Consider the following 14,614-nt stretch of genomic DNA (forward strand, 5'->3'; position numbering starts at 1 on the left):
TGTTTTAAAACAATTCACTGTGGGGTTCCACAGTTTCCAAAGGACTACGGTTACTTTTGTGCAGTTTGAGTATAAAGATACTGTTTTTCTAAGTGCTAATCATGTAAACTCTTAACTTGGATTTGAAAGTCCTGTTGTGTACTTTCCTCCTTGCAGATTGATTCTGGTAATAAAGATTCAACTAATAGGATTAACCCATGTATAACTGAGGTTGTTTGGAACAGAGTTAACTATTCTGGATGAGTTTATGGATCAGCCAGAACTGAATCCAGCTTGCCTGTGCAGCTGTGTTGACTTTCAAGTGCTAACAAGAATAAAAAGGACTACAAATAGGCTTGGCAGAATTCAATTTTTATTTTTTATAATTTTAACAGATATTGGTTTATTTTAAGATTGTTTTTATTTATTTAAATTTTCTTGGTTGCACATAATTAGAGGGTCTAAGCATTTTTAATTTTTTTTATCAGTTTAAATTTTCACAGTTGTGGGAATTTAGGAGAGTGGGGTCAGACAATGGGAATCTCACTATAATTTAATATCAGTAAACATTAACAAATAGTTTAAAAGCTTTCTATAATTATACTATGACAGTAGACATTGAGATTCAAAAACTTAAAAGCTTTATAACTGTTAAAACACAAGTTGTCAACATTGTGTCAACATTTACAAAGCAAATATCGATAAATCAAACACTAATGACTAAGTTCTCAAGCAACAGTTTTCTTACGTTGCCTACCTGTAAATTTTGATTACCATCAATAGAAATACTTTTTCGTTGGTTTGTATGAATGGTGAACTGGACATTTACCAATAATCTAATCTTCCCAAACCAAAATATAAATTTATTTTTGGCCCTAAAGTAAGTAGACATGATTTTGAATACACAGAGGGAACATATTTTTGATTGAGTGTAATTTATACAGATACTTTTCAAAGTAGAACCACCCTAATAAAAATAACTAATGAATGTGGGAAACATGAGTGGTGAAGACAGGTGTGTTCCACACCAGTTTTGGCAATTGTTTCATTTAGTGTTATCACAAATTGCATTATTTTGTCTTTAAGATAATAGAAGAGTTTGTGAAGTCCCAGAATTGATAGCAGTAATCATAAAAAATAATACAACTTAAAAATGAGTTGGCAAAAATCAAACAAACCCAAGTCACACACATTTTGTGAAAGGTCCTGATCTCATTAACATAATACATTATTATACACTAGGGAACTAAGCAAAAGACTGACTATAGAATACATGGATATTGCACTAGTACATGCTAAATTAGAAATATCTTTTGAGTCAGTGAAAAAAATCCATATTGGAGTTACTCAGGGATGATAATATAGCTAGAAAATGAAGAGAAGAGATGGTAGAGCTGAACAATAGTAGTTAAAGAAAAAAGCACTTTCAAACAAAGTATACAGGTAAGATGGGAGACTACTGGAGGTACTAAGTGATGCGGGGGAAATGTGTGGGTTATTTGAGAGGGTATTATGAAGATTCTTGATTTTGTTAGCAGCTAATAAGGAGGAACAGAGTCTGGGCTCTGAAATCTTGTGGCAGTATTATGAGATATTGATGAATGACCATGGATTTTCAGGAATCTATAAAGAGAAAATAGAAGGGATACTGAATTTCTTATAAGGGAATCTAGTGTTTGTATTTAAGATCTTCATCTTGCAGGCAGAGAGGAGCTTCACCATTTTCCATCTTGGGCATGTGCATCTTGGGCATTCAGCAGAGAATCTAAGCTGAATACCAGTCAAGCAAGTATTCTTAAAAAGGACTGTTGATGCTCAGCAAAATTTAAAATTAGTTATATAGAAAAAATATATTTTCTGGGAAACTAAACTGAAATAAATTACATGGGCAATTGTAATAGACCAGGTGGAGCACTCTGTCCTATGTTCAGGAGATAGTGGAAATTGACAGCATTGGACTAGTTTGATTGCATTGCCTGAACATCCAGTGTTTCTCTTCTCTTAAAATCCAAACCAAATACCGATCCACAAATTGAAATGCTTCAGATAAGCTGTTTAATTTTTTGTTTTAGAAATGTACACTTTTTTTTATGGCTGCAAAGAGAAACATTAAATGTCACATCTATTTAAATAGTAATTTATAATTGCTGACATAGTTGAATTGGTTTTGGGAACTGTAAGGGCAAATGTTTGGTTATTTACTAAAGGCACCTCCGGGACTGCAGAAGGCTTTTAAAGCAAGGTCTACAGTCATTTAATGCTGTAGTCACCTGCTCGGGTTTTTTTTCCATCCTGTAGTGATACATCATGGAGGTGATCTGAGCCTACTAATTCCAGCCAATGTTTTAAAGATGCTTTTTGGAAGCAGAGAAATTTCCCAGCTGCTTTTCTCAAATGCCTTTTTATTTTGGGAACCCAATTACGCACATTGTGGATATCCAGTCTGAACTATGACCATGTTTATTTACAAGTCGTATGCTTGTAGAGTTTATTTGAATAGGGACTGTAGCTTGTCCAAGATTCTTTGAGTAAACAGCACTGTTTATGCTGTTTTGTGTTTTTCTGGAAGCATTTATCAAAACAAAACAAAAAATCTGAGATCTGATAACGTTCAAAAGTTTTCAGAGATACCTGTCATTAAGTGACAGCTGACAGGTTGTTAAGTTGACAGTGTTGATGTCCTGCTGGGAACTAGACTGAGGCAGAGGAAATTTATCTCCTCAGTGAAGTATATGTGAAATCAGATTTTCAAAATTGCTCTAAGGTAAGGTCTGGTACTCTTAATTTTTTTTTTTTAAGTGTTTAACTTACTTTTTACAAAAATACAAAAATTTCAGAAATTGGTTTCATACATGGTCCAGTAATCTGATGCATTTTCTGTATCTAATCTGTGTCAGGCATTTTTAATCTGCATTAAGATTTTTATGGATTTAATTTCTGTAATTAGATGTACTGTTTTGACTACCTTTTGATATTACGTTGCTATTTTCCTTTAATTATTAGTATATCTGAACAGACAGAGTTTGAGAACAATGTTAAAAAAATCTGTTGGTTTATGGTTGTAGTAGATTAGAAGAGTCATATTAGTGTAAGGGAACCTGGACTCCAATTGTCACATCTGGGCTTTTTCAGAGGCTGGGCAGAGCAAATAAAGAACTTCCTACATCAGGGGTCGGCAACGTTCGGCACGCAGCTCGCCAGGGTAAGCACCCTAGCGGGCCGGGCCAGTTTATTTACCTGCTGACGCGGCAGGTTCGGCCGATCGCGGCCCCCACTCGCCGCGGTTCGCCGTCCCGGGCCAATGGCCATTGTCCCGGGACGGCGGGAAGCAGCGGCCAGCACATCCCTCGGCCCGTGCCGCTTCCCGCCGCCCCCATTGGCCTGGGACGGTGAACCGCGGCGAGTGGGGGCCGCGATCGGCCGAACCTGCCGCATCAGCAGGTAAATAAACTGGCCCGGCCCGCTAGGGTGCTTACCCTGGCGAGCCGCGTGCCGAACGTTGCCGACCCCTGTCCTACATCATGGAGGGGTTAAAGAAAGGTTTTGAAAAGCTTTCTTCAACCTGTTTCCTAAACGTTTCTCAATGAGACCTTTTTCACTGTTAACATTCTCCTTCCTCCCTCTCTCCTCCCAAAGGATGGTCTGACTCCTAATCCCAGTCAGTCAACCTCCTTCTCAGAGCACACACCCCTTCTAAAGAGTGCTGAAGCAGTTACTAATTTTCTCTTTGCCAACCCCTGAGCGTGAACTACTTAATCATACAAAGTGATTGAGGTGGGTTGGGGGGCCCTGCAGCTGATCTCTGGGCTGAGGGGTGCCACGAGCCTGGCCTCTGAGGGGTAGGGGGTGTGGGTGTCTCAGCTGGGGGGTGCCCCGCAGCTGGGCTCTGGGTGGAGGGCATGTGGGTGTTGGGGGGGGGGGGGCCCTGCTGGGCTCTGTTGGGGCGGCGGCAGAGAAATAGGAACTTGGTTATCATAGGGGTTCTCTACTCTCAGGGGAACTTTTTTTGTTTCTGTATTGTTGCGGCCATACTTACTGACAGGTATTTTGAAATAAATTACCAAAATAATTGAAACTGGAGTGATATATATACTGTTTCAACAAATAAAATATGCAGAATCTTAAAATATAGTGTGCAGAATTCCCCCAGGAGCAAAGTGTAGAATTTCCCCCCACATAACTGCACTCAAAACCAAAACAATGTAAAACTTGTAGGCTCTAAAGTCCACTCAGTCCTACTTCTTGTTCAGCCAGTTGCTAAGACAAACAAGTTTGTTTACATTTACAGGAAATAATGCTGCCCGCTTCTTATTTACGATGTCACCTGAAAGTGAGAACAGGTATTCGCACGGCACTGTTGTAGTTGGCATTGCAAGGTATTTACGTGCCAGATATGCTAAACATTCTACAAGTGGAAGCATAATCTTTTATCTTTTTACAGTGCAAATATTTGTAATAAAAATAATATAAAGTGAACGCTGTACACTTCGTATTCTGTGTTGTAATTACAATAAATATATTTAACTTTGGAGAGAAAATATTTATAATTTAAATTAGTATTCTGTTTAACAGTGCAATTAAAACCGCAATTAATCACTCTCATGATTAATTGCGATTATTTTTAATCACTTGGCAGCCCTAATTTTTAGTTATGTTTTAACTCGTTACTTAACATGTTTCTAAAATTTAGTGTAGACAGAACACAAACATATGTTGCCAGCTCTAGCTACAGTCTTCATTACAGTGTTAGCTCAAGTTATCTACACTTGGATTAACAAGTTAGCCTAGCTAAAGTAAGGGCGGTCACACTGCACAACACTTGAGCAATTCAGTTTATATTAGCAGCACAAAGTAGTTGAGTCCTCTCTGCATTACTAGCTGGAGTATCAGCAGCACTTGAGCTTCAGCACCCCACCCTGATGGACCAGCTAGCTCGAGTTTAAAGGATCACTTAATTTGAGCTAGCGATTTTTGTGTGTGCATGGGAATCAGGTTAGGAGCAACACTCGGATTACACCTCAAGTTAACACTGCATTGAAGACATGCCCTAGGTTTAAACATGACTAGCAGCAAGCATTTGTTCTGTCTACACTAGAATATTCAACCATATTAGTTAAAACATGACTAAAACCTCAAGTGTAGGTATACCATAATGTTTCCAGAGGATAATTCACTTTCTTTTCTTGATATGGCAGTGTTACCTGGAATGTTCTATCTTCAGTATGGTCATTTAATTCTGTGTTTATATCACTATCTTAAGGGGTTTTAAAGATATAATTCAACAAATATTTGACTTTTGTATTTTATACATATAAAAGGAAACCCATGCTTTGAGAGAGTGGAATTATCCTTCCATGTGAGCATGACTTGTTTAAAACACAGTGGCAGACATTTTGTGTACTAATCTTTTAGTATTCCATGATGTGTGACTTCAAAGTATTAGAGTTTCAAAACTAGTTTTGAAACAAATTCATAATTTAAAACCGCTATCTCCTGTATAACTGACACGGCTATGTTCAAAAATTGAATGTTGATTTGTAGTCTGTCAGCAGAAAATTTTAACTAAGGCCCTGAATGTGCATCTGAATAGGTTTGATAATTCCATTTTTATTTCCATGTAGCACAGTGGGGTGGATAGGCAGGAAAAGGAGGAGGAAGGTAGAAAGTTGGAGCAAAGTGGAAAGATGAGAGAAGGGACTTTTGAGAAGGAGTAGAAATATGGAGAATAAGATGCTTCTTTCCTCTATAGTGCATATTACCCTCCCCAACTGTTTTTCCCTAAAGAAGCAGAGTGATAAGAATACAAACTAAAGTAATTTATGGGGGGAGAAAGGAAAACCTTTCATCTTGTAAACTCTTACATCCATTGCATACAAGTATGCTTCCAGTGTTTACATTCATTAGGCCGCAATTGTCTGTTCCCCCCTCCATCCTCTCCTCTTATGTCTAATTTTGCAGTGATCTTATATTGAAACAATATCTTGTCCATGGATTGATGACTAGGAACTTACATGAAAACAAGATCTGTGTTTGAACATATTTCTAGGAATAAAGAAGAAAAGGATTAGAAAACATGTATAGTACACCAGACATATTTCTATTTACAAAGCCTTCTAAAGTTTTAATATATGGTCCTAGGTACAATAGTCTGCTGTCAGAAAGTATGTGTGGATAAACTAAATTCTTCTGAAAAATTTTGCTAGATGGCAGCATATAATCAGCAACTACTCTTGTCAATGACAGCTTTAGAGAGATCTATGTCATATATATGTTTAATAGGGGGGAAAAAAGGATTGTTTTTCATCTGCAATATAGAGGAGTACAAGAGTGAAACTGATTACTGTTCACAAATACAGTTATAAGATTTGAGTTTATTAATCATAACCAATGCTTTTAGGCACTATTGGCCTATTTCTAGTCTGTGGGACAGCACACTTGCAGAGACTGAAAGTACAGAATTTGGCCTTATTTGATTTTTTTTATTTTTTTTATTTTTAAAGTTTCTTAGGTTTTGGAAACGTGTTGAACATGTGGTCAAACAACTGAGGTAGCAAAAACACAAAATATAAAAAATGCATTTCATATATGTACATGTTAAAGTCCAGTTGTAATAAGGTGTCATATTTTGTAACACGAATTAAATCCCCAGAGAACTGGCAGTGGTGATCCATCACTAAGGCATGCTGAAACAGGATAAAACTGATATGACGGTTCAGGGGAAATAAATTAAAATAATCAACATTTTTGTTTGAATATGCAAGCATTCATCATAATACCCATTTAACTGATTTTTTGTGGTCTGTCCTTCCACCGTGCGCGCCTGCCCCCCCTCCCCCAAATAATCTTGTGGACTACCTAATAAATTCTCTCCAAACTGAGTTTTAAAAATGATGGGACCTGTTCCTGCAGAAGTCAAAGGCAATACTCCCATTCAGTTTATCGGAAGCAGAACTGGACCATTAAAAGGAATGTATAAACCAAAACTGTTCAGTTCCCAGATGTGGAAGTTAGGGTGAAAAGCAGTCCTTCTTCCTGAGTTTAATAATCTTTGCATTCTCCATGCTTACTTTGATTGCTCTATATTTGTTTGATTTTAATTTTAAAAATATCCCTTTGATCTGGGAAAAAGGTTTAAATCCAAGTCTGTACAACGGTGGGCACTGCATATCTCTCAGATTAATAAACTGTTGATCTACAATCACCTCCCAGAAGGTGTAGGTTAAGTTTTATGTGCACCTTGACTTGTGGTTCTTGCTCAGTCTTGACCAAGCTGAAATAGAAAACTCCATTAGTGGATTGGACCAGAGATGTTTAAATTATTAAGCATTTTAAATAAGGAATGTGCTCTGGAGAAAGGCCCCTCCTCCCCACCACCCCGCAACTTGAGCAATGAGGAAATATATGACTATTTGTGCCTGGAGGAGATTTGGGCCCATAGAGATGGTAGGAGTTGTAATCAGCATTATGCAGCCAGAGGAGTCCTGCCATTGGGACAGTGAGAGTAGTTGCTCTTCTCTCATGTCATCTTGTTGAGGAGGAGAGGAGATAATGGGTTAGTGCTCCAGGCCAGAAGCTGCTTTCTCGTGGGTGGGTTTTTCCCCCCTTTACTTTCCATGTTTCCTTGCTGTTCTATTATAGTATATTTGCAGCAGCAGAGTTGGGGGGGAAAAGCTAACATTCTAAATTTCTGAAATGTTCTGTGGGGTGCTTCCAACAGTGAGATGTTTAGAAAGGAAAGCTGAACTTGTAGTTAAAGCACTAAAGTGGGTCTGGGGACACTTGAATTCAGTTTAACTGTCACATAATCTTACTAAGTTTATGAACAGTGCCTACCTAGCACAACAGGGCTCAGATCTCAGTTGAGGCCTCAACAGTACACTGTAATAGCCATTTTCACTCTCTTGTTGTCACTGTTAACAAGACCAGTAGGAAAATGTGGCGTGGGGGAGCTGTTGAGAGATAGTAGGGTGTCCTTAATGGCAGTGAAAATCATCTTTATTTTCACTGCAGATTTTTTAGTCTATTATTTATTAGACCACAACTTACCAGAAAGTCTTTTTGTACTGCTTTGTGTGTGTGTGTGTGTGTGTGTGTGTGTGTGTGTTTGTAGGGTGTGCTGGAGCTCTTAATTTCTAAATTTGTATTTGTTATACAATTGAACTACATCACTCCTTATATAAGAAGAAAAAATAATATGCATATAAAACACGAGTGAAAATAGCCATAACTTATGAAAAAAGACCAAATATATTAACTTTCAGAGTCCTCAGACTACACACCAGAATATATTCTCTCTGTGCCCAAGTTGAATTCTTAAGCTTGATTGACAATCAGAGTGAAGCCAGAGGGAAGTTTTGATTTGGGGATCTGTGTATCTCAAAGGGGACTGTGCATTCCCTTATTTGTGAGTAGGCCGGTTTGTATGTTGTGCTATGTAGCATGGATAAGTATTGTTCTCCAGGAGCTGGCCAGATAGTGGTTGTGAGGAAATTTCCACAGCTAAGATGAGAGAAGCAAATAGAAAATCAGTTGCTGGATTCTTATTCCTTGCTTTCCTTTTCTCCAGAAATGTTATTTCTCAACTTGTAAATTGAGTGGCCAAACACATTCTTTCATGGTATGTTCCTTTGGAGATACTGGCTTCTGTATAATGAGAAAAACATGTATTCTCAGCCTCGTTGGGGTAGAGGGTGGAATTTGAAGGAAGGATGGGAAAATATGATAGGGAGATATGTTCCAACTGAAGCTGAGATGTCTGACTTGCATAGTTCAGGGCTGCGTAGATTAGTGTCTAAAATGTTTTAAACTATTAAATACAAAAGACATTGTTTACTTATCCACGTTAGACTTTATATCTTGCAAGTTTTACATGACTCTGCAATTAACACTATTAATGTCAATCTAATGGATCCCAGTACAAACTGAACAAATGGGAACTACTTTGCTGTCACTGAATGCAATCACTCTGAGTGTGAAGCACCTTAAATACTTAACAATTCAGAGTTAATCCTCCATGATGTATATCTTCCATCATCCAAAGTTGGTTCTTGACAGATTTCTCATTCATGTTTTCACTATAGCGCTCCACACTGGGACCCGTTTCCAATTTGTGTGGCACTTATCCAAGTTTGCACTACCATATTAAATTGTCATCATAAAATGAAAACTTGAAGTTGTGTTAAAAGTAATGAACTCTTTTTGCTTTCACAGTTAAGGCTAGAGAAACAGGAACAACTTTTAATATGTGAGGCATTCTCTCACAAGACTCCCTCTTTGTCAAGAGAGTTGCTGAAACATTCAAATCAATTTGGATACCTTATTTGAATACTTGGTGCATGCACCGAAAGAACAGACAAGGCCAGTGTGTCTTAAACTATGGTCTGTGTAGTTACCTGTTGGTCTTCACAGTGGTGAAGTGTTAGTCTTCAAGCAGTGACACTTATGTGAATTAAGATTTTCATCTCATTGCCTGCAAATTCCTGACCTGAAGTGGTTAGAAGATTGGAATTTGCAGGCAATGAGGAGATCTGGTACTAATAAGTACTATTGTACTTAGTTCTTCATCCAAGGAAAGGAATAGATAGATAATTGGGAGGAGAAAACCAAATAGCTGCACTGCTGAATTAAAGACCGTTTATATTTATTTTCTTCTCTCACCTAATACACCTCTACCCCGATATAACGCGACCCGATATCACACGAATTCGGATATAACGTGGTAAACCAGAGCTCCAGTGGGGGGCGGGGCTGCGCACTCCGGCGGATCAAAGCAAGTTCGATATAATGCGGTTTCACCTGCAACGCGGTAAGATTTTTTGGCTCCCGAGGACAGCGTTATATTGAGGTACAAGTGTACTACTTTTTCTATGTAAGCAAGGTCTGTTGATGCTGTGCGGAAGGTGTTGGATTTGGGCTGTAAACTTGAGGTAGATTGAGGGGGAGAGGTTCTTTGATAGATGAAGTTCAAAATACGAACGTTTGAGAGCCACTAGATAAACCCATTGGGAAGAAGAACTTTTCAGACAAGCTATTGCCATTGAAGAACCTACTTTATACCTTTTTTTTTTTTCCTGTTCACACTGGTGTGGGAAGAGTGTTGACCGGGACAGAGAGAGAACTTACTTTATCAGGTTGGGCTGACATTCCCCCATCTTCCTGGTCCAAAATAAAAATAGTCAAAAGACAGATACCAGATGGGACCTTTTTTAATATCCCTTTTTAAATGGTTTGGTCTTTTTGAGGCCATAGCTTAGAAATGCTGCTCTACAGAATCTTAGGCTTTTTATTTTTTTTTTTAAAAAAAAAGGTTAATAGTTGGCATCAAAGTTGATATTGCTGCTTAAATAATTTTGTATACAACTTATCTTTCCCTTTTATTACATTTCTTTAATCACATTGCTGAGGAATCTTTATCGATTGGAAAAAACACTAATCCTAAATTATAATTTTCAAAGTAACTTTGTCTCTAGAGGACTAAGCAAGGCATGAGAAATCATTAAAGCAAATTTACTGGCAGTTTCAAATTCTCCCTCTTTACCAAATGTATTTTTCATGCTTTAGCCAAGTTGGGCTGATATAAAATTTTAGTTTGTGTGTGTGTGTGTATGCATATATATATAATTTTTTTGCTTTGACGGCATGTGTTATAAATGTGTAGGGTGTTATGAAGAAAAAAATATGTACTCTTTAAACCTCTGAAATACTTGGCAACAGTCCTCTTTAGCTCTATGGAAATACATGTAAAGCTTTTTGTTTTACTTTTGTTCCTTTTAAATAATCCTCAATACAACAGTTTCTGGAAGAAAAACAATTTATAGTTTGGTCTTAAGTTCTGCCTAAAATGATTCAAATGTTAAATTACTGACATTCTTTTACAGACCATCTAGATGTCCTAAGGAAAAGGTCTCTTTAAAGCTTATGAAATTTCCAAATTTATACCATGTGAGAGAGAATTCAGAGGAACAGGACTTTTTCTAGGAACTCTTCCAGCAGCTGTTTTTAAAGTTCCTAGAGATGCCACATCATCAGTTATACTCTATTAACGGCAAACTATGATCAGCAGATCACACATATTTTCTTTCAGCAGATTGCAAAAGTAATTAAAAATGTAAAGCAATCCAGTCTTTGCTGCCAACTATATTGTACACAAGCAATATCAAACTACTGTACTTGAGAACAAGAACGGAAAGTTTTCCTTCGCTCTCAGTAGTTTATATAAAAGTGTGTGTGGTAGGCCACGTAGGCTAGTTAGGTGCTCTCATAAAATAAAACATCTGTGGTTCCTTGGTATGGCAGTGTATAATAATGAAAAAAACATGCGCGCACACACAGTCATGAGAAACTGCTGTAGATTTTTTTATTTTTAGCATAGCTGCAGCACACAGATTATGCTATATAATATAGTTTACCAGTACTAATTTATTGGTGTATATGCATGTGTAAAGGACAAATGATTTTAAAAGGGGGAAGAAAAGCAACATACTTCAGTATGGCTTGCTACTATCTGCATAATGCAGAGTTCCTTCTCTGTTCAGCTTTTGAATTGTTAGTTTGCATTACAGGCTTGATGTGTACAAATTCATGAAGAAAAATGCAGGGTGGTTGTGAGAGGAAGGAGGGGTTATGCTACAGTTTTTTCTTCCAAATTAGAATGGAGGTGCTATTGAGGTCTTTTTTTCTAGAAAACTAAGAGCGAATAATAGTAAGTGATTATGACTGCTGCCTAATTGGGGCAGTGCTGATGAACTTCCATTCAATTTGGCTCATGTTATGGAGTTAAATAGCTGTGACGTTCTGATTTCTCGTCTCTAATACAGAAGTTACCAGATAATCATTAAAAGTTCACTGAAGTCAGTGGAAGTCTTCGTGTTGACTTCAGTGGGCTTTGGATCTTGCCCTAGGCTAGGATGAAATAAGCATGGAGTAAATTCAATGTCCTCTTGCATCTGTTCAGTATAGTACTTAAGTCTTTTTAGACTTATTTTTAAAAATGACTTAACTGAGATATCTGCTTTATTGGGAAAATGCTCCAATGTGTCTTCCAGTTTCTGTAGTAACAGCACTGTTCACTATACTACAATGTGTATATTTGAACTCAACACTTAGACTAGATTGTAGATAAATTTTGCATAGTTTTTAAATGCAAGTATTCCACTCGAATTTATGTACTCTGTTCTGTGAATGTCTGGCTTCTTAAGGTGTCATGGCTTTCCATTTCATAGTTCATATTTAATTAAAGGCTAATATCGTATGTGGCATAGGATTTGAGTAATCATTCTTAGAGTATCTCCATTAAAATCATTGTGGAGTTTGTAACCTGGAGATCTCCAGGTTACAACAATGTAAGCCAGGGTTATCTAGGCACTCTGTTTCACAAACTTAATTTGTTGTCTGAGATCCAGGACTCTGTTCATTCACTCAGTTGGGTATTGGAAGCTGACATATCATGTGCTGCAGGGCTTGTTTAAAAAAACTTCCTCTGAGGTCAGGGCCGTCCTTACCCATATGCAAAGTACGCAGCTGCATAGAGCACTAGGAAATTTGGTTCTCCAGCCCCTGCTCCACCTCTTCCCCATGGCCCCTGCTCCGCCCCAGCCCCGCCTCTTTCCACCCCTGCTCTGCCCCAGCCCTACCCCCACCCCCACTCCACCTCTTCCCTTGGGGACTGCAGCAGGGGTTGGGACTGCACTCACCGGGTGGCGATAAGTGAAGTGACCCGGCCCCAGCCCGCGCCGCTGCCAAGTGCTGGGGGGCAGTTCCCCCTGTCCCCCAAGCCCCAAGGCTGGGAGCCTGGGGAGCAGAGCGGAGCAGGCTGGGGCCGGGTCACTCCACTTCCCGTCATCTCGTGAGTGTGGGGTCGGGCCCGCCCTGCAATCACCAGGCGGCAGGAAGTGGAGCAACCCGGTTCCAACCTGCTCCACTTAGTTCCGCTGGCTTGTGCTGGGGGGCGGTTCCCCCTTGCCCCCCAAGCCTGCTCCTGCCCCCCCCCCACGGAGGCCTGGGGCCACACCCTCTTCCCCCCCCCTCCCCGCGGAGGGGGGGGGGGGGGCTGCGGAGGGCACCAAAATGGCTAGGGATGGCCCTGTCTGAGGTCAATCACACATTTAATATGAATCCGCACTAAGCAATCTCATTGAATAGTTATCAAATTTAAAATTCCGTTGTATTCAAATGGTCTCCAAGGATAAGAAATGCATACAGTTAAACAGAAAATTGAAGCTAATTAAACATAAATTAATGGTAAAAATAGATGCATTGATATGTGTACAGTGCAGATAAATTGTAATAATGAGTGGGAACAGAAGCTCAGAGTAAGACTCAACATTTTAGCGAATGTCTGTAAAAATACTGCAAAGCTCTTTTTTGGAGGAGGTATGAGCGGGGTCCCTAAATAGTTTTTGTCTATTCTTGAAAATTATTTTGGATTAAATTAAGTGTGAATTTACAGCACAGTAGCAATTCTGGAATAGCTTCCTATGTGGATATTCTGATTCTAGAGTAAGAGTGCCTTGTTCGGGTTTAGCTTAATCCGCTTCCAAACAATAATCTCATTATATCAAATTAATGTGGATAGACCACTTTCAAGCAAGGATTCTCTATACTGATTTTAAAGTTGATTAAAATGTTATTTATCTGGGAATCATCTCTGCGCTCTTCTCTTTTTGCAGATTTCCCAAATTGCCCTCATTTTTTAGGAACCCTCAATTCAATGGAAAATAAGGGCTGGCCCTGCAAATGAAATCAGCCAATGGAAAACTAAATTTGCCCAGCACAAGGGAATCATTCCTGAGGATTCACATCCCAACTCTGAAATATTAAGGCAGCATTTCTTCTTCTTTGAATAAAAGAGTGCTGCTGTAGGAGCTACTCTTTTCACTCGGAATTATTAGAAAGCCAATTGTTGGGCAGAGCAAGCAGGAAAAGATCATAGGAATTTTGACTAAAACTCTGCATCAATGAAGTATTTAATAGTGTCTTAGAGCTCCTGAAAGCAACAGGCCTTGAATATCCGAATCTCTAAGATAAAATACAATTTTTCTCTTAAATTTGGAACTTCGGTGATACATCAATTTATTATTTCAAAGTATAGCCTATACAGTCTCAATATTTGGGGAAGCCATCTTCAGGCAGCATTCATGTCTCTTTTTTTTCAGCATCACTTTTATGCCTGTATCCAGCATCCAATTTTGTGAGGGCTTAGGACAGTGGTCCCCAAACTTTTTACCTCACCGCTCCCCCCCCCCTCCAGGCGCGGGGCGGAGCTCCTTCCCTGCCCCCTGTGGGGGCTGACCTGGGCCCCAGCTGGGTCCCCCCCGAACATTCTCCGTGCCCCCCTAGGGGGCATGCCCCACAGTTTGGGGACCTCTGGCTTAGGAGAAAATTGCTTAGAGACCTGACACACATGCTAGTATGGGGAGATGAGTAATTAGAAACAGATTCATCTAGAGAGGTCAATGAGAGCAGTTTTGGATGAATACCAGGTCAAGAATAAAAGATCAAAGGAGACCCATCATGTGTGTACCATAAGTGTCTGAGAGTGTTGAAACAGAGGTTGAAGTTGCCAGTGGTGAGTTTGGAAGGGAGTGTGTGAGGGGGATCCAGGATGGTGATGGAAAACAGGACTGAAGGAGTCTGC

General features: G+C 39.1%; 1 protein-coding gene across 5 annotated transcripts in view; it reads left to right on the forward strand.

Moving 5' to 3' along the window:
* SRFBP1 (serum response factor binding protein 1) overlaps positions 1–14,614 on the forward strand; it is a 114,583-nt gene that overhangs the window by 5,080 nt on the left and 94,889 nt on the right. Inside the window, exon 1 of one of the 5 annotated variants that reach the window (XM_065406366.1) lies at positions 4,272–4,355. The exons of the other annotated variants lie outside the window; for them this stretch is intronic. The gene's annotated coding sequence lies outside the window, so the exon portion shown is untranslated. Of the gene's footprint in view, positions 1–4,271; positions 4,356–14,614 lie in introns of those variants that run through there. 5 annotated transcript variants of the gene reach the window in all.

The sequence above is a fragment of the Emys orbicularis genome, chromosome 6, assembly GCF_028017835.1.
Source record: "Emys orbicularis isolate rEmyOrb1 chromosome 6, rEmyOrb1.hap1, whole genome shotgun sequence".
NCBI classification, from domain to species: Eukaryota; Metazoa; Chordata; order Testudines; family Emydidae; genus Emys; species Emys orbicularis.